The 25813-nt window shown below is 47.4% G+C and overlaps 1 protein-coding gene across 3 annotated transcripts in view; it reads left to right on the forward strand.

Moving 5' to 3' along the window:
• Ptpmeg (protein tyrosine phosphatase Meg) overlaps positions 1–25813 on the forward strand; it is a 305511-nt gene that overhangs the window by 84745 nt on the left and 194953 nt on the right. For 2 of the 3 annotated variants that reach the window (XM_084594816.1, XM_084594817.1), the window contains exon 2: positions 2442–2530. The exons of the other annotated variant lie outside the window; for it this stretch is intronic. The gene's annotated coding sequence lies outside the window, so the exon portion shown is untranslated. The remainder of the gene's footprint in view (positions 1–2441; positions 2531–25813) is intronic. 3 annotated transcript variants of the gene reach the window in all.

Raw genomic sequence — 25813 nt, forward strand, 5'->3', positions numbered from 1 at the left:
AAGGGGCGCTATTGCTTTTATACTGCGTCCCACTGCGGAAAGAGTAGCGGAGGCACTTCCGATTTGGGAGTAATTATTCAACTTTCCCGACAGTGTGAGAAAAGCAAACCGCTTGTTGAAACCGGGAAGAACCGTCGTGTTCACTGGGGTTTCTCAACTGCAACCATCGGGCAGGTGTTTACCCTGTAAAATTACTGCCATATACAAACGGTTTGTGATTGTTTTTCAGTATCATTCGGTAATTAGAACATTTGGTTAATTAGAACGTTGGGCTAAATCGAAAATTTTTTTTCTGGTCAATGAAGGCAGAGTTTAGAGTGCTTGTTCATTTTTTTTTTTGCTCTCATTTACTGCAATTATTTCGTCACGAGAGTTGCTATTTCCTGATCAGCATTTCCGTTAGTGCAAGGCCTACTTACGGTTTTACTTCGCGTAAAGTAATTTAAAACGGTAACGATCGTTTAATTCAAACGAACACCGCTCCTGAAGCAAAACTAGCTTATAAAACGTACTTTCGAACCATATTATGTAGCGTCACGAATAACGCGGTGGAACGGACTTGAAATAATTCGTTACCGAAAACGCACCTTCTGAATTCGCACATTGAAGATATCTTATGCTAGTTTTCTTACGGTATTTTTAGCTCTATACAGTGCAACGTATTCTCCTCTGGAAGGAGCATTTCAGGGAAGAAAGCAGGTTTGACCCGATTTCATAAAGCTTTTTCATGATTCGAAAAAAAAAAGCTAGAAAATACGCAGTTTTGTTTGCACTTAGCGGTCTTCTTTTCCGTATCGTGTGCAGATAGACTTCCTTACGCTTGCGAATAGAAGAATGCTTACCGTCGTTATCTAGGTCGTTTTTGATTTGGTTGATGGGTTTTAGCACCCCAAACCTAATAGAGCTATGAGAGTTGCGGATTGTTCTTTATCTGCATGACCTTCCTTTGACACTGGGGTCGCGAAAATTCTTGAGGGTAATGCAGCTCCCGTTCTTCGTGTGGGGGTGGCAATGGTTGTGCCCTTGAGGATATATAGATATATATGGTCCATTAGTGAGGAAACTGCGGCTTACAAGACAAAACTAATAACAGAAAGCGACGCGCAGAGCGCTGATTCTATCAACCACCTTGCCCAGATGGATCCGTATCTATTATTCCGTCCGCCGCAGGCAGTCACTGCTACGATAGATAATAAGAGAGCTGCGGGTAATCGCAGCTTTGGCATATGAGATACACAGCTCATGGAGAAGGAATTGGGTTCTACATCTTTTTTTTTTTTTTTTTTTTTTTTTTTTTTTTTTTTTTTTGCCGCCTATGGACACGACGCATTCAGAGTTTTCAGTTTACTATCTCGTATATGGTATATGGTCGCAAGAGCGTTCCACGATCCGGGGCGTGGCGTAGTTTCATTGTGGCTGCTCCGGGAGTGTCATATGCACTTCCCTGAACCCACAATGGATTCATGTGCTTGACAGTTTGGTAAAACTGAAAAAGTTTTAACCCGCCGTGTCACGCGAAAGTGTGCTGGCACGTTTTATTGTTCATCGTCTTGTTTTGAATGTCCAAGTCGGCAATAAAAAAAAAAAAAAAAAGAAGGGGCGTGGCGTAGTTGGTAAAGCGCTTGGCTTGGGATCTAAGTGATGGAGGTTCAATTCCCGATGGAGACAAAGTTTATTAATTAAATTACTTTTAACTCTCGCTCTCGAAAGCGTCACACCCCTGCTGACAACCTTCTGTCGCCAACGATGAGGCATTAAAGATTTTCGCCTTAATACACGGAGCTTTCGCTTATGCCTCATGTAACTTTCAGCACAAACAACGTTTTTTTTTTTTTTTTTTTATGTTGCTCGGCGGCTGAGCAGTGTCTACGCCTGACAATTGGCGTTATGTCGCCACTCCAACTTGCATTCGTGTTTTCGTGCGTGCAGCTAAAAAGCACCGATCCGACACACGGAGTGAAGTCCTGTAATTTTCAGGCGTTTATCGTACGAAAGAGTCCATAGGCTATACTGAAAGTCTGTAAATTCTCCGGAACCGTCTACAACGACGTTATTATGAGTCGCTCTGGCATGCTAAGCCTTCCAAGCAAATTATCAAACAAACAGTAAAGTAACTAACCCCCCTCCCACCTTTGTTTCGATCCTTCCTGGGACATTTCGCCCGTGCACGTTTCAAGTGGTGAGATTTAACCTAACGACGTTTTAGTCCGCGCCTTTTACCGGCTTGTGTCGACGAGAAGGTGGAGTCGAGACTTTTTTCTTACGCACTCAGAATTGACTCGTAACGCACTTTAGTCGGCGCTCCTTAAATGCGCTTTTCTCTGGGGAGGCCTGTCTGCTTTCTTTCTTTTTTTTTTTTTTTGCAGTTTGTTCGTTAACTCTAGAGGTTGTGTGTGCTTGCGTCCTGACACGCGTGTATGTCTCTCTTCTTTCTCCTATAGGCACGGTGGTGAGCTGCGGCCGCTGCTCACGGTAGACGTGCCCGCCTGCCCGTGGATGACTGCCCCAGCACGGCGCCCGCCTTCCTCGGGTGAGCACAAAGGGGTAGCACCGCCGGCATCCATTCTCGAATGCCCCCGAGACCTCGTTACTCTCCCTGTCCGGCTCAAAGGTGGAAGAAGAAAGGCGCATCAAGAAAAGAAAGCTTAGGCGCTGTTGCGTCACGAGAACTCTTTCTGCCCTTATTTCTGTGGGCTATTTATAGTTGCGCCCTTTTACTATACGCCGGGTGCGTTTATGTGCACCCACTCTTTTTCTTCTTGCGACGTGTTGCGTGGGCCGGCCGCCCATCAGTTCGGGGAAAAAGGAGTCAGCGGAGCACTTCTCGTCACGCCACTGGAAAGAGGGAGTGGGAAACAAGAAGTCCCGCGTGGGCAGGTCCGAGAGGAGAACAGTGGAAGATAATGAATTTCTTTTCTGGCTCTCCTCTCAACCCGTCGCATGTAACATAGCTCAAGCGCAAGGTTGCTTGGCTCTTTTACGGAACTACAGGAACAGCAGTAAAAAGAGAGAAAGAAGAAGGGGGGGGGGGGGGGGGGCATTTCAGCGCTCTCCCTAATTGCCTTGCTGCTGTTTTTTTTTTGTGTGTGTTTGTGCGTGTTGATGAATTGTTAGCACGGGTGAAAGTTTGCTGTTCTCGGAACCTTGTTTTTACTCCGCAAGGCGTGATGCAAAGGAAGCACCGCGCTTTACGAGTTCGCGTTGTACGTAGGCTGCCGATTTTGCGTTGCCTAAAGCGTTGTTCTATAGCGTTTCAAACAAGACGTCCCAGAGTGAGAGTTGTGCACCTGGTGGGCGTGTGCAGTCTACTCCTGTAGGCGACCGCCGATGTTCCGCACACTTCTGAGCAGTCGGAACCACAGTCTCCGTATTCGCTGACCCTTGTTTACCGCTATGACTGGGGCATCTCGAGATCATTTTTCATAAACTTCGCCATCATTTCGGGCTGCGCTAAGCACTCACTGTTTCCGGCCCTCAGAAACTGCATACGTAATCGACAAAAAAAAAAAAAAAAATGTCGGAATTAAGACATGCGACGCCATTTTACAGGAGCTGTCAAAAGTAAGTGGAAGGCGTGTTTGTGAAAAACGTTTTATTTCTTAAAATCCAAAACCTGACGACGGTCAAGGTTTATTGGTACGCAGTGTAATTGATCTTTCAGCATATATTTATTCGAGGAAGCATGAAATTAATGAAGCGGATGAAATTTATGTGAATGCGATCGCCTTCTCGCAAGAAGTGTCCTCTCAACAGTTTACAACATGTGGATGTAGAGCATTTTCTTTCGTAACATTTACAACGATTGTTTATGCGCTTCTGTTGTGCGCAACCACTGTCTCTAACGAACTGCAATTCTAACTGTAGGATGCTCGTTGCGTAGAGTAGGATATTGCTCGTGTGCGAATTTCCTTTGTTCCCTATTCTTCTTGCCCTCCTTTGTGTTGTGAAAACGAAGCAGGAAGAGAAAGTTTACACGAGCGGTGTAACCGCTGCCACATTTATGAATAGATTAGAGCTGCGAAGAATGGAAACGACATTAGATTCGGAAGAAAAAAAAAATCTTTTAGTGGTATAAAGTTCGGGGGGGGGGGGGGGGGGAAACGAGCACGTGCGTGCCCTTACATACGCGTTTGCGGACTAGCGGGCGTCGTCGATTGCTGGTCTCGGTCTGTCGGATCTGCGACATTTTACGCCAGTTTGGTCGCGTCGCTGTTACGATATCTGGACCGCAGATGTCGCGTCCAGTGCCTGCTTTGACCTTTTCGGTGCTTCTCGTGCAGGTGTCGATTTAGAAGTATCGCGGGCTGTGCGTACCTCCGGATGTGTCTGCTATATGCCTCGTGCTTGCGTTGTTATGGGAAGTGTATACTATAATTTCAAGCGATTGGGGTAAGTCTTATTAACCACGCTGAGCTCTTCATTCTCAACGGCTCAAGAGGGAAATACAGTTTGCCAGCTGGGTGGGTATGGCGTTTAGAGGGCTGATTCCATTTAGAAAGCGGCACTTTCTTTAGTTCATTGTTCTGCGCCTCTTCTTCTTCTTCTTCTTCTTCTTCTTCTTCTTCTTCTTCTTCTTCTTCTTCTTCTTCTTCTTCTTCTTCTTCTTCTTCTTCTTCTTCTTCTTATTATTATTATTATTATTATTATTATTATTATTATTATTATTATTATTATTATTATTATTATTATTATTATTCACTATGACCGTCATAAACCTCTAAATTCCACGCCCTTCTTGCCTTGTTCCTCAAGGAAGAACAGAAAACAACCTTCATTAACTTGTTTCTTGCACTAAATTAGGTTCGTCAACAGGTCAAATCTATCTGTCCTCTGTATATGTGTGCCATTTTTGCTTGCTTAGCCTTGGAAGCCAATCTTTTAATGATGAATTGTGGGTTGAATCTAAAGTTCCGGAGCCGATAAGGTCCGGAGGCGATATGATGTACACTGTATGATACGATATGATTAGGGGCTGGAGTTTTCGGTTTTTATTTTCTGATAGTTCGGCTGACTTTTTTTTAGTGTTTATTTGCAAACACAACTTCCGCATATTTTTTCGGTTAATATTATTTTGTGCTGAATAAACATCGGTTTATTTCGGTGAGGTAAAGGCATCCGTGTGCAGTTAAAAATGACGTAGTGTACCTTTTGGATTTTTTCTCGCATTTTTTTATGCACTTCTATTTAATATACAATTTCTCATACATACAGCTAAGAACCTGGAAGAAAATGCTATTACCATGATGAAAATTAGCGTTAAGACAAAATGTATATGTAAAAGATAAATTCCTTTGACAACGGAGTAGCTGAAATATTACTTAGCATGATCACATTTTTGCGTAAGCCCAATCACTTAAAAAAACAAACGCGCTTCTCTCGGCTTGTGTCTGAGAAGTGTCACGTGGCAAGAAACTGGTGGGCACTGATCTCCACGATTTCCTGAATGCACTTGCGCTGCAAATTCTCTGGTCTGTCCTTCCCCCCCTCGAAGTGCCTGCCTTGCCGTAGGCGCCCATTCTCAAACGCTTGATATGTCGAGGGTCGGGAAGCACTGCTATTCTTTCCCCATTCGTGAGACAATGAACAATGCCTCAAAACCCTCAACCATTGTACTTATACCAACGATCCCACTGTTCCACATCATGCCTCTGGATTGAACACTGTTGTAATTTTCTCCCGTCATCGAGAGTTTGCAGAGTGCATGAAAAGGTACTGACCTTTTTCGGTTTAAACAGAAGTCTTTAAAATGCTTTCGGCGTATCTTTATTGGTTTTTTTCGGTTTAAACTGTGGCCAGTTTAAGGGAGGACGGTGTTCCGCCCTCCCTCAAACTGGCCACATTGGCTCCCCACGTTGGGCGCCAGTTGTGGGGTTTTGTACTAGGCCGTCGAGCCTCTTCTGAGGTCTAGGCCGCAAACACCGAGCTCCCGCGATCGCACACCACGGGCGAAAAGTCCAGCCCTTAGATATGATGTACACTGTAGTATGATGCACACTGTAGTGCAGGGATCCGGTTTAGTCCCGAGGACTTTGGTTTGCTTAGCGTGAAATCTAAGCCAACCTCTGTATATTTTGCGTGCCCGCCTGTGTGTGTGTGTGTGTGTGTGTGTGTGTGTGTGTGTGTGTGTGTGTGTGTGTGTGTGTGTGTGCGCGTGCGCGCGTGCGCGCGAGTGCGCGAGCGAGCGAGCGAGCGTCCACATTTCGGTTCTGCCGCGTACGACCACGTTCTATCGATATGGTAGATATCGCACAATACTTGCACTATAAAAAAACGGAAAAGCTATGTGGTCCGAGAAGGTCCCGCCACCCAGAGGGCGCAGTGGATATCACGCTTCCTTTTCATCGTGAATTTTCAGCGTGGCGGAATCTACTACACTGTAGCAGCTCCGTCAGAGGCCGCAAAGCTGCTGTCCCTGGTGAGCCGTGTGAAAACCCATTCGGTGAACGGGAATGAATACGTGCGTACGTGCGTTTGTGTAGAGGCGCGAGCCAGCCACGTGTACTTGTCATTTGCAGCTCCTTTTTGTGTCACGTCTCGCTCGTCATGGCTGGGGGCGCGCGTGGGCAGTCCGGCCGATCAGCGGGAGGGACGGCTGCGAGAGAAGGCGAGGTGTTCGCTGATATCGCGGCACTTTCTGTCGTTCTCGTGAAAAGTCGATCCAGCTGTCGGCATGGGGCTGGTATTTGGTTGTTAATTTTGCCAGAACCGTCGCATTTGCTCCGCGACGAGGAAGCCCTTCTTGTCCGATAAGGACGTAAAATCTTCCAGGTAACAACTAAAACTGCAGAGGTTGGGTTGTTTTATATAAGGAACCAGTGCCAAGCCCCATTGTTTGTACGAAAGAAAGTAAAAAGAAAAATACGTCCTTGTTGAGAAAATAACAAACAAGCAGCTAAATTATAGTCATTGGAGCTTGTTCATTTCATTTTTGCCCTTGATCAATAGGAAATTAGTTTTGTAATCATTTTACAGATGCATGGTGGATGTTCAGTCTTCCGTTTTCGGGGTTACTATATATCCTTCGCTATGGACGAGTGTGTCGCAACCTCTCAAGTGAACAAGCTTGTTAGGTGTTAGGCGGCATCTAATTAAGTGTCGCCGAAAGCAGAAGACTGTGCAGCCGCCGTTTTAGCTGGGTTAGTAGTCAAAAATTAGAAATTCGTGTTGCCGGACGCCACCTTTTGGTGCAGTGACGTCTCAGGTCTTAAAATTCCTCTTTCCGGCGTTGCGTGTAAAGCAAAGAAGGAACGCGAAGGTGCACTTTCCTACTCACATCAATATCACTTGTACATTTTGAACTTCTCCACTTTGACACATACACACCAGCATTCACTCGTAAGGTACCGCTATAACACGATTTTCAGGTTCCGGTTTCTCTCCCCAGCGCGTCCCTCCCGTTTTCCTTGCTGGGTGGCCTCACCATACAATATTTCTCTCCCACTATTCCCCGACTGGACTCGACAGCGTTTGCTAACTCGACTCGACCCATCGACTCCCCAACCGTACCCGATCAGCTTTTACACTAACCCAGTAATCGGTTTTCGACCCAGTAACTCAAATCAACCCGCTCCTGCCGGGTGCATGTAGATGCCGCTTTAGTGTGCTTGGCTGGCAAGTGGCGATGCGAAACAATGGGCATGAGAGCAAGTCTTGATTGAAGCGTATAGAGCTTTTTTTTTTTTCCCCCTTTGCGTAGCACCGAAAAGAAATCAGTTGAGACACGCGCCACGACCTTAATTCCCAATAGAAGTGCTCTTTTCATTCATCTTCATTGCAGACACCCACGCGCGACTCAGGTCTTTCTGCAAAAGCGCGACGTGGGTATTTCGACATAAACAGACACAAACACCGACGCCGTATTTTCAGCTGAATGGGAGCCTTGAAGCTGCCGCCTCAAAATGAAAGAGAAATCTGGGCCTTCTCGACTTCTTCCATGGCGAAATGTCGCCATGGCTGTCCCCACCGCTCTAACCTTTCATTCCTTCCACTTAACTATTCGCCTAACCAAGATCGTCCAATACACATGGTATAGTGTCTCGTTTCTCGGCGGGGACACTGGAACCGCGCCGTGCAGAAAGCGGAGAGAGAGTAGGTTAAAACGAGGAGGGACTGTGCCTCATTCCGAGCGCGTGGTGCTAGTGTGCACCGTGTACACCTGCCGCCGTAAACGGAAAGGGAAAGAAGAGAGAGAGAGAGAGAGAGAGAGAGAGAGAGAGAGAGAGAGAGAGAGAGAGAGAGAGAGAGAGAGAGAGAGATGACTCGTAGTAAGTCTTAACGGCGCGACGCCCGCCGTTTTTCCATCCCCCTCTGTGCGGCTGCTGCAGCCGCCGCTGTACAGGAGACTCGCCTGCTTGTGAACAATGGCCGGCGCTTGTCTGCGACGTCCTTGATGAAGCAGACTGCGCGTCTCGGCTCCTCGAGCTGCTGCCGCCTCCTGACGCCGCACTTGTGCAAGGTGGCGTCGGCGTCGTCATGTGCGCTTGAGCCGCGGCGTTGTGACACTGTCGGAATTGATACGCGCCCTTTCTCCGGCAACTGATACCGATGAAGACGACTCGCAGTCTGCCTGTGCGCGTGTGTGTGTACCCGTGCCTGGCGGCGATACATCCGCCGTCGGCCACGTCAGCACTTCGCCTCCTGTGCCTTCTCGAAAAACGGACACGTGTTTCTCACCACCTACCTATCTGCACAGGGAAGCCTGCTTTGTAGAGGGGGATAAACCTATTGTTCTTGCTTCCCCCCCCCCCCCCTCCCTCAGCTCTTTCTTTTTTTCCCCTTAATTGTCGTGTTCTCTCTCTCTGTCTCTCTCTCTCTCTCTCTCTCTCTCTCTTTTGTTCTTCTCTCGCAAGTACACGCGTGAGCCTATTGTGTACGGCGCATAGTGATAGGCGCTCGTTTATCGAGCTGGGACGTGTGGAAGTTTCCCCGCCAAGGCCTCGAGGAACTTCGGAGCGCTTCATCTGCTATTTACGGGAAGTTTGCCTCGTGTGCCGTCAGATGGCAGGCCTAGTCTGTCTCTGTCGGGGATGAGGTCTTCGTCTCGTTACAGTTATAAATCATCCGTTTTGATTACACAGTCGAACGCGTCTACAACGAACGCCTCTACAGCGAAGTGACCTGAGTAACGAATGATTTCGTAGGTCCCGGCCGCATTGCTACATTTCATATGTATGGTGAATGCCTCTACAACGAAGACCAGTACAACGAATTTTCCTATACAACGAAGAAATTTCGGCTTCCCCGACGGCTGAATCGCTCCTTTACAACGAGCACAAGTAGCGGCGCGGTCATTGCCCTCCGCAGTCGCCACTGGGTTACGGACCGCGTAGGGAACACCACTACAAGGACTGCTCCGGAAATTCCGAACTCCCGCAGTAGCCAAGGTAACCGCGCACCAACGCAAAAAAAAAAAAAAAAAGTGCGCAGAAAGAAATACCGACATGTTTGAAGAACGGCGCCAGAGTAGCCTGCCGGCAAAAAAAAAAAAAAAAACAAAACTAAAAGCACGACATTCGTCGCGCTCCCCTTCCGGATGTTGCGCTGAGTAGCAAGTTGCAGTGAGCCGTAGTAAACTTCGGTTAGCTGTTTACATGGAAGCCAACAGTGGCGACTTCAGTGAAAAAACGCCAAGCGAAGGAGCCGGTGTCTGCAGCGACGCATTTTGCCCCGATCCAATTGGTAGCCTACGAAAGGACGTATTCTTCGGACGGTAACACTTGTATTATTGTTAAAGTTTTTGTTGCTCTGAACATGCTTAACTTGCTCTATTGAGTGCGATATGGTCCGCTACTTTTACAACGAAGTGAGGTGTATAACGAACGATTTTACATGCCCCAAGCGCTTCGTTATAAAGGCGTTCGACTCTTGAATGCAGAAGTCTCAAATATATTTATATCACTGTGACATGTGCTCGCGGATAGTGTCCGTCCTTCCGTAACGCTTTCGTTACATGGGAGGCGTTAGCTGGCTGCTGACATGACCGAGCACTAACTGGATGTATGCCTTCGGGACATTACGTTTGGCAGCAGGTGCCAACTCGGGCCTCTCCTTTCACATGGGAGGGTGATATCAGATCCAACCTGCCAAGAACCTTGCATTCACGTTATTATTGGGCCACACAGGCACTTTTTATTCTTTATTGCATGGAAAAGCTTCCGTAAAAAAGGAACAACTCCACTTACTTAAACATGTCCATGTCTAAAGTTACCGGGCTGCTTAATACGAGCCCGTCATATCCCCAGCCCGACAATGCACAATCATCAGATCATCAAAAGTCTGGGAGACATACACATGCGTCTAGATACGGCATCCAGTTTGGAGGTTCTTCGCGTGCAGCATACACTTCTCACCAAAGCACACTGCTCCCGAAACACGGATTTGGACGATCTTGGTGGCTCTGCATGCCTGTCGATCATGCGGCTTTTCCAAAGGCCTAACAGTCCCATCAACACAAATAGATCGTAAGGCACGACAGAGTTTTTGTCAGGAGGCAAAAATCTAATTGTATAAGGCGTAATTTCAATGTCCTTTTTAAGAGTTCTTTGTAGTATGTCCCAAAAGAACATAGCATCACGGCTTATCAGGGGTTTTTGGACACCACTGTTCTAAAGCGTGTTAGGCAAAATGTGCATTCAGGTAGCTGCAAAAACGTTCTTTTTCAAATTACATACAGCGACGTTGCCTGTCAAGACATTTCTTCACAATAAGGAGATGTTTGTGCCCTGGTCGGTAAATTGTCGTCTCTGTAACGTGCCTGAGACAATTGATCATTGCTTTATTCTGTATTGGGCCACACAGGCACGTTCATACGGCTCGGTTAAAGCGGGACTTTATATGTTGGCTGGTAGCTTACGCTATCGCGTCATCGCGAAGGTGGGAGTGAAAACAGAGAGAAAGAGGTGCCGTAGTGGAGGGCTTCGGACCACCGCGCAATATAGGACATCTACATTTTGCAAAGTAAAATTGTTCGATAGCATGATCTAAGGAACTTCCAATAAACCGCGGTGGCTACTTTGAGTACCTTTTTGTTTTCAGGTCACGAATTACAAATCATGGCCGATGCAAAGCAGAGCGAAATTTCCGGTCCCTCCACTACGGCGCCTCTCAGGCTTTCATAGCCTGAGTCGCTTTGGGACGTTAAACACCATAAACTGAAACTGAACTGCATATATATATATATATATATATATATATATATATATATATATATATATATATATATATATATATATATATATATATATATATATATATATATATATGCAGTTCAGTTTCAGTTTATGGTATATATATATATATATATATATATATATATATATATATATATATATATGCAGTTCAGTTTCAGTTTATGGTGTTTAACGTCCCAAAGCGACTCAGGCTATGAAAGCCTGAGAGGCGCCGTAGTGGAGGGACCGGAAATTTCGACCGGGGGCTTTTTAGCGTGCACTGACATCGCACAGCACTTGGGCGCCTAGCATTTCGCCTCTTATATCACAAATGGCATGCATGTATACAAGTGCATATATCCCCCAAGGGAAAAATATATAACAGCTATATTTTACCGATACTTACCTGTGGGGAAGAATCTTAGAGGCTAAAGGAAAAGGTTTGACTAAATTTGGGCTGAAGCAGGGAGCTAAGAAAAGGAAAATGATTGATGTAAGATTAAGAGACGAAAAGCGAGTAGAGTGACTCATGGAACAAATGCGACTTTATGATAGTCGACATTAAGGTGAAGAAAGGGGCATGGACAGGACCTGTAATGCGAATGAAGGATAACCGGTGGTCGCTAAGGGCGCCAAATTTGTTGATTTCAAAGGGGAGGTAACTGCAGCACGGGGCGAGGTGGGCGGATGAGATTAGGAAGTTTTGGGGGTCATGCGAATGCAACTGGCACAGGGCAGAGTTAATTGGAGAGAGAGATGAGAGATGGGTATTTGTGCCGCGATGCTCGTATTAAAGCTGAAGTCACCGCGCATAACTTGTACCGAGGCTTAAAACCAGTGTAATTGATCAAGCGCTAGTTTCCACACTGGCACCTGCACTTCCTAACCGCTCCTTGGTGTCGTCATTTCTCACCAACCCTGCTGTCGCGACGTTCTCATGACCGCAGTGGCGATTGCCGCGATCAGTTTCTTCAGCAGAATTACGTTATCATCTAATCACTCGTGCTAAGTTTTCGCAATCTGGCCCCAAGGCAACCCGTCGTCGATGAGTAGTCTGTATGCCTCGTGGCGTTATGAGTGACGTAATTGCGCACGAACCGATCAGTGCCTGGCATTCTGGCCAGTCAACGTGGCGCCAATTATCATGACGTCATGCGTAACGTCACCCAGTTTTGTCCATTCAGCGCGGTTTGGCGCATGATAGCCGCAGTTGCTTAAGGGCCATGAGACCCCGTATAACTTTGCTCCTTGCGTGTTACGCCGACAATCCGACGCCGAACAAGTGGCTACGTAGCCTTATATCAGCTGCCAGCAGAAGCGTAGCTGGTTGGAGCTTAGCCGTCTTCGTTTGCTAGTAATTCGCGTTAAGTGAATGCGAATTCAGGAGCTTTCGCATAACTTTTGTTCATATTGCTACTGCTGGCGTCTCTTTTATACTTGCGCATTGCAGATGGGAAAGGCAATAGCTGTTGAAGGCCAGCGCTAATGACGGCTGCTTTGCGAACATATAGGGCGAAAGAACGGAATCATGTTTATATTTTTCTTTTGCCTTCTTGCTCGGAGGTGAACATTTTTTTGCCAATAGGCGACGGCGGCCAGATGTTTCATCATCTATCGAGGCAAGCTGGGCAATTCATGAACGCTTTTTCAGTCACGCGAGGTGAGGTGCGAGCTCAGCATTTATTTATATCGACCCGCAAGTGTTTCTTCGCGCTTATCGTCGCGGGTATAGGTGACGATAGCCTTCGCTGCCTGGTGTGAGGTGTATGGAGTGAGCGAATGACTAGCGGTAAACATCAGGGTGGGGATTATTTATTCCACTCCCGTTGTAATCAGTTTTCCCCATGGCCTGAAAGGATGGAGAAGAATGCAACGACACGCGCGGAATTGTAATGGAACCAGTGGAATAGAAACCCAAGTGCGGTCGCGCGGCTCATTTATTGGCTCGAACCAGCGATCAGGCGTGGCCCGTTGATATAACCGTGGAATGTAAGAAAGAATGGTTTCCTTATACGGGTCTAGCGCTTACAGTCGTACCCCGCCGCTGTGGCGCAGTGGTAAGACGCCCGACTACAGTGCCGGAGTACCCAGGTTCGATCCCGACCGCCGGCAGCTGCGTTTCGGTGGAGGCGAAACGAAGAGGCGCCTGTGTGTATGTGTGTCCGTGTCTATAGCGCACGTTAAAAATCCCCAGGTGGTCGAAATTCCCCCGTAGCCCTCCACTACGCCTCCTCTTTCTCTCTTTCCACTTACAGAAACAAGCGTGACAAATACTGCGCCTTTCCCTTCCTGTGAACCAGTTATTATTATTATTATTATTATTATTATTATTATTATTATTATTATTATTATTATTATTATTATTATTATTATTATTATTATTATTAGTCAGGCTCTTTCGTGAAGCGCCTTTAACTGGGATGTATGTGTCAGCTCTCATCCTTCGAGCAGTGCTATACAAAAACTTGTTTCTTTCTATGCGTCGATTTTGGATTGGAAACGTCGAAACTGCGCGCAGTGGGATGTCGGCCGCAGCCGATATTCTTCTGGGGAATTCATCATCATCATCATCATCATCATCATCGTCATCGTAGCATTGCGTGTCAAGGTGTCGACGAGACATATATGCTTCTACTGTCGTCGCATATCTATTATAGCGCTGTGCTCTGTAATTTTTGTCAAATTTCACGTGTTCTCAAGGTGAAGACGTGTATGCTCGTTGATCAGCTTTATAAAGACCGTTGATTGGGCTTCAGTGAGCAAGGAGTACTGCTCTTTTTGACGGGTAGTTTCGTAGTGATGCCAGGAATCGCATACTTTCGTAGCTCGCGAGCTTCGTGCTCTCCATTTAGATGGTAAATCAACCTTGTCTCGCGCGTGTGAAATCTACAGCGCTGCTTAACAGAAACCAGCAGATTGATGTCCTCCCATATAAGGTTGCCAACAATCGTCAGCCTAGACTTCTCTCATGTTTTTTTTTAATTGCTTCTGTCCCTTCCCTTGGCGACAGCGACAGTGTGAAAAATGGCTCGTTGCTCTTTCGTAAAGCATTCCTTGCGGATCACTGAAGTTTATTTTTTTATTTTTTTGCAGGCGTGTGGCATTTCGTGTAGTTTAATGCGACCGCTGTGTTGTGTTCGCACTGGATCTCCACCTTTCAGCGAGCAGAACACCTCATCTGCGCTGAAAATCGCCTCCAGCGCATGCGTGTTGATACCAACGTTTTTAAGCGCTATTGATTCCAGCGGTAGAACTGTAAGGTTGCGGACCGACCTGTGCACTTACTCGGTTTCTAGGCAGGCTAGAGAAAGACCATATATATATATATATATATATATATATATATATATATATATATATATATATATATATATATATATATATATATATATATATATATATATGTGTGTGTGGGGGGGGGGGGGGGGGCAAGAATGATGCCTTTTCACTTGTAAGCGCGCCTATGTGGTTGGGCGGTCTTTCGCATTTGATATATATAGGGTTAAAGAGCAGTGACACCCTCAGAAAACTTCCCCGAGATATCTAGTTCTCGTACAAAAGCTCGGACTGATCCCTCCTTTATTTTGTGTATATTTTGGCTTTCGCTTTTCTGTTGCATGGTGTATGTGTGAACGGCTATCTTCACTACGGGTGCTACAGTTTTGGAGTATGCGGTAGTGCGGAGGGCATGAATGAATAAATGCGGTTCATGGTGCTCTATCGTTCACCTCGCTTCAACTCCCGTCTTTCTCTCGTTGGCCGGTTAACTGGCAGGGGCCATGGAGAACAGTGTGGTGTCGGGGCCCGAAAAGCTTGCGAAATAAAGACCTCGCTTTTGAAAGTTGCAACAGAACTGCGCGCATTTCGTGGCCCTTTCTCAGAGGAATGCTGTGCGAATTCAAGTGCTCTCATCGTCAAGTTTTGGACAGCTGTGCTGTGGCTAGGGGTCTAGCATTGCGGCTGCACATCTCCATTCTCCCATTATAATTTAGATTATAGCAGGCCAGACAGTTGTTACAACGCATTTGCACTCATTGAAAATGTCTCCCCCCCCCCCCCCCCCTGCCCCTCTTTATCTCTCTCTCTTCGCTAATCTTGTTACGGACGAAGGAGGAAGAAGAGGGCAATGGCGCGGGCAGGAGCGCGCGCGCTAGGCCCGCACACAGATTCATTAAATGTCAACTCGCGACCATCGAGCATCTTCTCTCTGTCCTCTGTTCTCATCGCTTGCCGCCACGTAACAGTATGTTCATGGGACGCGCTTGTCTGGGATTCGTTTTTGTTTTTTCTCCTCACAAACTTCGTTGTAAGTCGCGCACTCTCGTGCGTAATCGCATCTGCAGCCAATGCGTCATTCGATCGTGGGGTATGTGTCGTTTCTTTGGGATTTGCTAGCTTGACAGCGGGCGGCATTGACGCGATAGGTGAAAGCAGTCGCTCCCACTTTGTTTTTTTTTTTAAATAATGAGAACACTTAATCAAAGGAAAACCACTTTGCTGATGGATGGAGCCACTGTGAGAATGGCGTCATAGGCGCGCTGCAAAAAGCACCGTCTTAATAATTGAATCGAAGGCGTTCGTTATAACGGGTCCTTTATATTGGTAATATTGGTCGATCTATAGTATAAAACAAAATAGCTGCATTTCTTGTCTCTAACTGACACCCTCCAGAAAGCTAAAAAAAAGTTAAAAATAAAATAAGTTTTTATTGAGGTACTGGTGCACCCTTTTAATGCCTACAGTGCTGCTTGCTTCACGTAATGTAATGGTGCACCACTACCTTCAAAGCACCCTCTAAGGAGGGCGTGAGTTACGGGGAAAGGCTGCATATTTCTTTTATTTATTTATTTATTTATTTATTTATTTATTTATTTATTTTACAGTGTAGCCACTACTTCCCGAAGCTAGGTGTAGTCTGACTCCACGTCTTCGTTTCGGTCGTTTGGTCGGTCGTGTATTGTGTTCTACGAATACTGCTCCCACTCGAAGTGAAGTCAGCTGCTGAAATTAATCATCTCACAGGTTCGACCTTACGGCAACAGCTGCACTTGCTCCGAAGAATGGCGAGACTTTGACAGCGGCATGCAGCGCAACGCGCCTGCTTGCGAAAAGCCATTAGTCGGCACTGCAATTCAGACTGATTTCATGAAGTGTAACTGTATTCGGCACGTATAACTTTTTATGCTGATTTCATGCCTAATTTCAGGTCAGCTCGTATATGGTATATGATAGTAAGGATTCACAACTGGCACCACCACAATGTCATCTCCGAGGCACTAAACGATTTGGGATGACATGGACAAGTTTCCATGTCCGCATGTTGACAGGACTTGTTTCCGTGCAACAAATCTATTTGCTCTTTTTTTTTTTGTTAAATTCCTATTACTGACGGAAATCGATGTAATTACGCAAATGTAGTATATAAAAAGTATTGCACTTGTGCGAAAATTTGATTCTCTGCCTCAGTCTATATCAACGTGTGTTGACGTTTGTCCGGCACCAAAGAAACCATTTTAGGGGCCAGTAAATTGAACTGGAAAAATCTTCCCACCAGTGGGACCGAAATTGTGACGCCGTTACCGAAATGGGCAGGTCGCCATCGTTTTCGAATGAATGGCCATGCCGCCGTTTCAGGTGAATGGCGGTGCCGCCGCATTGCAGCAGCTCTCGACTTAGCCTCGCCGACGGGTATACAGTCACTTTGCTGCCTTGTTAACAGCAGCAGTCCAGATGATCCAGGCGAGACGCCTCGTGAACTGTCTTCGGTTTAGCAATTGCGAAGACGCCAAACCGAATCCGATCATCCGGTCGACGTACCTGGCCGATATGCTGCCGTACAGAGACGGAGAGAGACGGGTCAAGCGAAACGTGCCACTTTCGCTTTGGTTGCTTAAGTTTAGCCGAGTTAAACCTCTTGCTAATAATTCCCTCACTGTGTGTGTGTGTGTGTGTGTGTGTGTGTGTGTGTGTGTGTGTGTGTGTGTGTGTGTGTGTGTGTGTGTGTGTGTGTGTGTGTGTGTGTGTGTGTGTGTGTGTGTGTGTGTGTGTGTGTGTGTGTGTGTGTGTGTGTGTGTGTGAGAGAGAGGGAGAGAGAGAGAACGCGGCGCCCTGCAGACGTCGACCATCTTCGATTTGTCTTCTGCGTTCCTTCAAAGCGCGGGAAGAGCAACGGGACAATCGTTTGCCGTTGGCCCCCTGAGACTCTCGTACACATGCATTGCAGTGGAGGACCTTTAGGTCCTGGGAGCGACTACTGCGAAAACATATGCTTGCTTTGAATGGAATGTTATGGATAGTGCATTTCTTTTCTTCTTGCAAGGTGATGAGTGTAGGTGCTTCAGCATGCGAACGCCCACAATACTTGGAAGTCGCGCATCCAGGCAAACGAGAAACTGCGGGAGACGGCAATAAGCCGATACCGGGCTGCAGGAGTTGCGAATTACAGCTGCGAGCTGATTCGCATCCTTTGTTCGGAGAGCGGCTGTTTCGAGTAAACAACCATTGAACCGTTCAAAATGGGCTTTAAGATGTTTCTTGTTGTTCTCCGTCATCAGAGCATTAGGCATGCATAAATGATGTGGCGCCGTATTCTTCGTGTGTTATTAGACGATTTGTGTTATTTTTTGTGCGAACACCAGTTATCGTTATTGTAGTTTACGGGGCTTATTTCTTTCTAATGGGAGTCTTCGAACGTGAGCGGACGACGACCGACTGATACGTCCTTCTTCTACTCGGCATTTCCGCGAGAATCGGTACGTAATCTGCGGCTGTATAGTGGCGGTTTAAGTCGCTGTCACTTCTGATCTGTATGCTACTTTGGGAATATGTCTGGGGTCACCACAAGCCGTAAATGTTTCCGGCTAACCTGAGTAGCATACCTAAGAAGTTTTGTCATGCGTACGAACTAGTACGCGTTGTAGTAGTACTCGCTTACCACTTTCAGGGTTCCTTTACCTATTCCTAACTGTTGGTCACTTCCTGCAGGTGTTGAACGTTACGGTAGTATTAATCATGTTAATATTTAGACCCACCGTCTAGCTCCACTGTACCTGCAGACTCCGGTGCAGCTTCTTCGACGTGGAGGGACGTCCGCGGAATATGGCCACCAAACACGTGAAGGCGTACGAACGGGCGTCTGAAGATCAACATATATGGTTAGTCCACCTGCGGGGCATTTCCGGCGCCGTGGAATCGCCAGGCGTCTGCTTACGTCACCTCGCTTCAAGTGCGAGAATTTCGCCTCCGGTGATGCCGGCAGCCGAGTCGATGCCAGTATAGCCGAGTCGATGCCAGTATAGCCGAGTCGGTGCCAGTATAGCCTAGTCGGTGCCAGTATAGCCTAGTCGGTGCCAGTATAGCCTAGTCGGTGCCAGTATAGTCTAGTCGGTGCCAGTATAGCCGAGTCGGTGCCAGTATAGCCGAGTCGATGATAGTATAGCCGAGTCGATGCCAGTATAGCTGAGTCGATGCCGGCAACCGAGTCGATGCCGCGACGCCGAAGAAACGCTGCTTTTGTGTTGATCCTTAATGCTATGCCGTTAAATCTCCGTGTCACTTATGAAGTTGTCAGCAAGTCGATGCCAGTATAGCCGAGTCGATGCCGGCAACCGAGTCGATGCCGCGACGCCGAAGAAACGCTGCTTTTGTGTTGATCCTTAATGCTATGCCGTTAAATCTCCGTGTCACTTATGAAGTTGTCAGCAAGTCGATGCCAGTATAGCCGAGTCGATGCCAGTATAGCCGAGTCGATGCCGGCAACCAAGTCGATGCCGCGACGCCGAAGAAACGCTGCTTTTGTGTTGATCCTTAATGCTATGCCGTTAAATCTCCGTGTCACTTATGAAGTTGTCAGCAAGTCGATGCCAGTATAGCTGAGTCGATGCCAGTATAGCCGAGTCGATGCCGGCAACCGAGTCGATGTCGGCAACCGAGTCGATGCCGCGACGCCGAAGAAACGCTGCTTTTGTGTTGATCCTTAATGCTATGCCGTTAAATCTCCGTGTCACTTATGAAGTTGTCAGCAATCGGGTGTCATTAAGATACTTACTGCATGATCATTAGCTTTTAATGTGTAAGCGGCGCCCACTCGTCGCTCAAAGAACGGCCGCGCGATGACACCGCAACGGCGGCCTCAAAATAAGGCAGCAGCATGGCTGTCTGCCGCGACGCCCAGTTAATGGTAGCACACGCAAAATTTATGAAGCACGGTCTGTAACAGTCACGGTTTTTTTTTTTTTTACCGAATCCTTTTCGGCGCAGTGCAAATTTTGTGGCCAGAAGGCAAACTTATACCATATGGTATGGGCTTGTCTGCTCATTGGAGGGTCAAATTCTAAAGTTAAAGCTCAGCTACTTTGGTCATCTGATGAGAAGAGAGGAGTCGCTGGAGAAAGATTTGATGTTGGGAAAGGTTGAGGGTCGCCGGAGAAGGGGTAGGCAGCGAACGCGATGGTTAGATGGCATCCTCGAGGCACTGCAGATGAAGTTATGTGATGTTAGGAAGATAGTGAGAGACCGGAAAGCGTGGCGTGACATGGTCCATAGGGTCACGAAGAGTCGGACACGACTGAACGGCTGAACTGAACTGATGGGCTTGTCAACAAAATACCAGTATTGATATAATAAATCAGCCAACGTGGGAAGGCTGGGTGGCGGCCTTGTCCAGCTCGGACCTCGAGGAACAACGAGCCCTCGTCGAAAGAGCACGGGCAGCGGCTTTTACCAACGGTGTTCCGGACTAGGGACCCGACCAGCCTTCCCTTAATCTAAGCCAATGTCAATAAATGTTTTCATCATCATCACCATCATGCGTAAGCATTAAGTGCCTATGTTTGAAGAATTTGACACCAGAACTTTGCCGGCAGGATTGCGTCGAAGGGAGGGGCGGTAGATAAAAGCGAATGGTTTTAATCGATAGAGGGTGAAAAAGTTTTGCCAGGGAAAACAGTTGGTGGATTTGGAGTCATTAGTTAATTAATTAGAGCCTATCGGACGCCGAAATAGCCAGCCGGAGTAACGGCGACGCTCGAAGTGATCACGCGATGCCTTACGTAGTACTTCACTTCCGGTCACGGGACCAATCGAGGACGTTGGAATAGTGCCGTAGTTATGTTGGCGTCGGAATATGACCTCGTTATGTTCCGAGAGCACTGTAGGATCTGCGGTGGAGAAATGCGAAAGCCTGAGCATTGCTGCTGCACACGGTACATTTCCCTTGTAGAACACAATCGGCGTTCCTTCAACCGGCGTTCTATATTTGGTTTTACACCGGAATCTCGCTGACACATCTTGCGGACAACTCTCGCCAACGCGAGATTTTCACTAAGCCTAGAAAGGCGTTCGCCTTAAAAAATAAAAGAACATGTGCAGCTTGCATGATGTGGGCGGTGTCGTTAAGGGACACCGGGTTCTCTCCGACTGTCACGCCCTTTGAATCAGCCCAAAACGGAAAAAAACGGTAGCTCATATCAAAATAAAAGCCGATGGATTAGTCTCCATGGGACTCTCAACAATTCGGCGCTGGAGTTATTGTCCGGAGTGAATAGCTAAAAATATGTTTTCAATTCATTTGTTTGCTTAATTGAACAAAATAGAAATACTTTGTCTTGCAATATCCAATTACCGACCTGGTTTAAATTGTGATTACATACTGCGCCCAGGAACGTTTTTAAACCTCGGCTAAAATTGTAACTAGGTCACTGATTACACTGTCGACTAAAAGGCACCGTCGCGTTAAATATTGGACATTGTTATTGGCAATATAGATTCTGCATTAAAGGCACTAAAGACCCAGATTACGTTTCCTTCGAAAAATGCGAACCGATCTTGTTTTACGGTTGTCTCGATTGCGCTTTGTGCGCACCATCTCTTCTAAACTGTGCCTTCGAGGTGAGGCCCTTGCCGTAGCGCACGGTTGCTATGCGAGAAAGTATCCTTTCCGGTTACTGGTAAGTAACCGACACTCTGAAAATGTTTCGCAACGTCAGTTAGCGTCTTTATATGCTTTGCTTTCAACTGTGCAGTAAATGCAGATTTCGTTGCAGCTGAGTTAGTTTATTAACGGTCATCAGGCTGCGGAATCAAGAGCTTGGCGTTCTTATAGAAGAGCGGTCAACTTTTCCTTAGTGAATCGCTGTAGCTTTTGAGGCGAAAGCCTTCCTAGGCTCATGACAAGAAATAGCGTGCGCGAGAGTTGTGCGCGAGATTTGGAGAATGGCAAAAGCCTACCCTTCCTCTCCTATCATTTGCCTCTCATCGTTTGCCTATTATCGGCGTTTGTTGTAGTGCTACTTACAATTATAATTGGTTTACAGGAAAGTAAAGACGCTGTATCTGTCACGCTTTTTCCGGCAAGCGAGCGTTTGGACAGCACACCATCGTTCCTGTCGCGTGTCGTTCCTTGGCGCGCGTTTAAGTGTGGGATTGCAGATGGCAGGAACGTTAGACAAGAACTAATCTCGGGGAATCTCGCGGAATATGACAGATCTAGCGCACGGGATTCCGTTCCATGAGTCTGCCTTTTGCCTTAATAACTGTAGCTCTGCACTGCCTCGCATCGCTGCCTGTAGGAATAACACCATTTTTTTTTTTTTTTCGCAGATACATACGGGTGCAGCGCGTGCGCTTCGGCTGTCGCGCCTTCGGAGGCTGACGTCGTTTCTGCGCATTTAGCACGTTCGATGTTGAGTTTATTCTGTGAGGAAGCTCTCGTGACCTGTGGCTTGCATTGTTATGCTCGAGTCACAAGGCGCATTCGCTGCTGACACCCCCCCCCCCTCTCTCTCTCTCTTTCTGATTAATTCAGGCCTACTGGACGTGAGGCTCTCATCAAAGAGTCGTTAGGGGCTGCGCCGTGTTGTGGCCCCGCTTCGACCAGCAAAGGCGCGGGGGGTGGCAGCATGAGGTCGATGCCGAGGGGACCCCGTCGGCTCGTTATGGAACGCTGCGGCAACCGTCGGCCGCGAGGTGTGGGTGCGGTGCGGTCAGCGTTGTTACAGAAAGTAATCCAGTAACGTTGGCCGCTGTCGGTTCGTGCGTGGGTGGTAGAGGCGCTGCGCGGTCGTTGTTGGGGGCATTGGCGACCAGTTAACGAGCCTGTTGCTGCGATAGAAAAGCTGATGAGCACGGCGGAGCATCTACAGGGGTTGAGGCACGAAATGTTTCTTTCTGTAATTTGCTTTGGAGCTGTGCGTATCACGTCGGTGAAAATCGATCACTGCATGGAATTCTTCGCACTAAACAAATAGTTCGTAATGGAATTTTTTATTTTTTCCTGCGGTTTCAGTTTTGGTTTCACAATGCCGAACGCAAGTTCCGACGCCACATATGAGTATGAGGTCGCGTGACGCAGACCAAAAGCGGCAATATATTCGCCGATTTATACTCTTATTCCACTTTAAGCTCATACTGAGCTTCTCCATGTGAGCTGGAGAAGGCGCATTCGCTTTAGTTCCGTCGCATTCGCACAGTTCCGTCTACAAAGGCAGCACTTATAGCAGTTGCTATCTGATATCTATCATCACCATGATCTCTGGGTGAGCGTTCAACACGTAAATGTTGCATGGGTGAAGCCATGTTTTCTGTGTGGCCCCAGCACAGTTTTTGTTTCTTACCCATGGTTAGGTTCGAGTGGTGGATCGAAGAAAGCCAGATGCAGCGTTCGCCTCTCGTTTTGCCACACAAACTGAAATGTTTTTTTTTTTTTTTTTCGTTCGCTTCGGATGAACTGTTCCTTTTTCTTTTAGACTGCTCATATATTTCCGGTTCCCATTTTCACCGCAATAAGTGGGAAATCTACGCGTCATCCTTCACATTAGGCATACTTCTGAAGCGGATGTACACTTGTATCGCGGCGTGCAGCTCTGCGGGCGCCGGTCGTCTTTGGAACGTCCTCGCAGCGGGCTTCGGTAGGCTCTGTTTGCTCTTCTCTTCGTTGGCAATAGCTGCCTCGCCGTCGCGCGGAGAGGAGAGCAAACGTGCAGTGCTGCACGTCATCATATCTGAGATCCGCAATGACCGTCGGAGGTCTTCGTGCCGATTAGGATTGAAAAGAGAATAAAATGAACTAATATGAAGTAAGGAAAAAAAGGGCGGAACTTTCTTTCGTCTCTTTTTAATATGCGCATCGAACCCAAGCTCATTTTAGAGCTTTAATGAATTTTACCATTTGCTAAGGTGAAACAAAAGCTTCTTCTCAGGGGTCCTTGGCCCGTCCACGGTTGGGGAGAAGGGGACTATTGCCCACTTTCGTGCTGCACTTTATAATTCTACCTCTATAGTACTACTATTACAAGAGAGAGAGAGAGCTGTTAAGAATTCTCAATCTATGTTTCCTTTGCTGTGCGTTCGGTGCACCTTGTCCACATTCGGCACCCAATTCCATTTCACGCGTCCAGCCCTCGCTAGTCGAACATGAAGCGGCGAAAATAGTAAGGGTAAAAGCACACGACTTCGCACTGGTGACGCTAGGAGCCTCGCGAAAGGCATCGAGGCCCTAGCGCCGCCTCAGGTCACGTGACCCTCTCGGCCGACGACTGCACTGCTCAGTGTTGTCGCTCTTATTTTGTGTTATCTTCTTGTTTATGCGACGGTGTAGTCAGTCGGGCGGGGCCTCGCGCTTGCTGCCGGCACGGCTGCTGACAGCACGGGCGGCGGTTAACCGACTTATTTAGTCTGCCGTCGTTGCCGCACCCGAGGTGGACGGCCCTATCGACCGCCACCGCAGCTGAAAAGCGGCCGCTGGCCGACGAAACGAGCGGCGAGGGGCTCGGTCTGTGGAAAGCACGGCGTTTATGGCTGCCTGCACGCTCTTGGGACGATGCTGGGTGAATGTTTGGGCGGAGGACTTTCGAAGGTGCACGGCCTCTCTCCTCTTCTTCGGTCGTGTCCATAAACCAGAGCAGGGGAGCCTACTCGGAAATAATAAAATACGGGTGCCTAGTTTTACACCCTTGTATTGGTGTTGAAAGTATAGGAGTTACGTTGAAGTACTCGCAGTCTTGCGCGTGTTTGAGGTAAACCCGGCTTGGGTGTAACGAACAGGAATCGGAGTAAGGACGGGAAAACGCATAGGAATATAGAAACGCAGCTTCAGTCACGGGAGTCGAAGCTTTACCGAACTGTGACATTCTGTGCCTTAGTGCTTGACCGCTGGCCCTTCCGTACAAGAAGTGGCAGTGTGTGGACTGCTTATATTACGCTTCATCTTTCTTTCTCGCTTACTGAATTGCGAAAAGCGTACAGCCACGTATGTCATCTCGTACAGGTCCCTGGTGCATTATTGATGCTTGTTAAGTGCGCACTCAGCGACGGCTCGTGTTAAGGTTCCACAACAGATCCGACAGGGATTCAGTTCTGTTTCGTGTAGCGGTAGTGGGTTTACTACGTGCGCACTGCCGTGTTATATTGAGAAAGTATAGGCGCGATGACGTGTTTCTATAAGCAAGTTTCACCCAGATTGTCTCATCCCTAAAGCCTCGCTTCTTTTCCTCCTCTATTCGCGGCGCGACCGGCTACGTAGCGGGTGGCGTTGAACTCGGGAACTTTGGCCGGTTAACGCATTCACCGAGAGCTTCGCGCGAATAAATGCATGCGCAATTAAGTAGGGTCCTGCATCCCATTCCCCCTTTCCCAACTTATGCCTTGTGGCAAACTCTTCGAAAAAAAAAAAAAAAAAAAAAAAAAAACGACCGCGTGCCTCTCCGCGGTGCGCGCTTGTACAAAATTAAGAATATCCTGGCAGGAACGAAGAACGTTGCGAGTGGGTGTCTCGAGTTGGTTTGCGTAGGGAGGGAGAGGCGTGAACGTGCGTTTGCGATAGCCTAATTATTACGTCTAGTGTGGGTAGCTAGCTATGCCAGCTGACATAGGGGAACCGACCTTAATGAACGCGACCGATATAGTACTGAGTGTAGGTGGTGATGAGGTTTTCTCTTTTAAAACACCGAATAAAAGGCGAAAGTCTTCGCGCATCCATGGTTTATCCCCCTGTATTTGTATCTGCGTGGGTTGCAAAAACAAAATGTTTCAACCTCTTCAACTCACACGTTAAAATGAGGAACATCTGACCTTTGAATGCTTTTCTTGTGCTATGTAACCAGGAGTTAGTGATATTACTTACTGATCCAGTGATTCCCTTGCTCTTACGTCGAGCGAACTGCATAGACTCAAAGCCCGAAGGCTCAGTTGTAAGCCGACTTTAAAAACTTAGCTGTGGTTTAACGTTTGGTTAAACCTGGAGTTACGCGAAAGCAATCTGAATAGCTACGCTTAGGTTCGGCTTCAGAGTAAAGATATGGCTTTTGCGCATAGTAGTTTTCTCTATGGTTTCAGCTTTATTTATGTCATAGGGGAATCACTTCACGTATGAGCACCCCTAGCCTCTCGTCGTTGACCGGCCTCGATCGGCGGACGGCTTTTCGATGGGAGGCGAAAAGCAAGGCGCCCGTGTACTGTGCGATGTTAGTGCACGTTAAAGAACCCCAGGTGGTCGAAATTTCCGGAGTCCTCCACTACGGCGTCTCTCATAGCCTGAGTCGCTTTGGGACGTTAAACCCCATAAACCAAACCAAACCAAACCATTCTCATTCGGGTGTAGAAGACTTCTAGTGGTATGACATCGTCTCTGCGTCGAACTCCTGGGTACA

The sequence above is a fragment of the Amblyomma maculatum genome, chromosome 2 (assembly GCF_055883805.1).
Source record: "Amblyomma maculatum isolate TAMU_Amacu chromosome 2, ASM5588380v1, whole genome shotgun sequence".
In the NCBI taxonomy this organism is placed as follows: Eukaryota; Metazoa; Arthropoda; class Arachnida; order Ixodida; family Ixodidae; genus Amblyomma; species Amblyomma maculatum.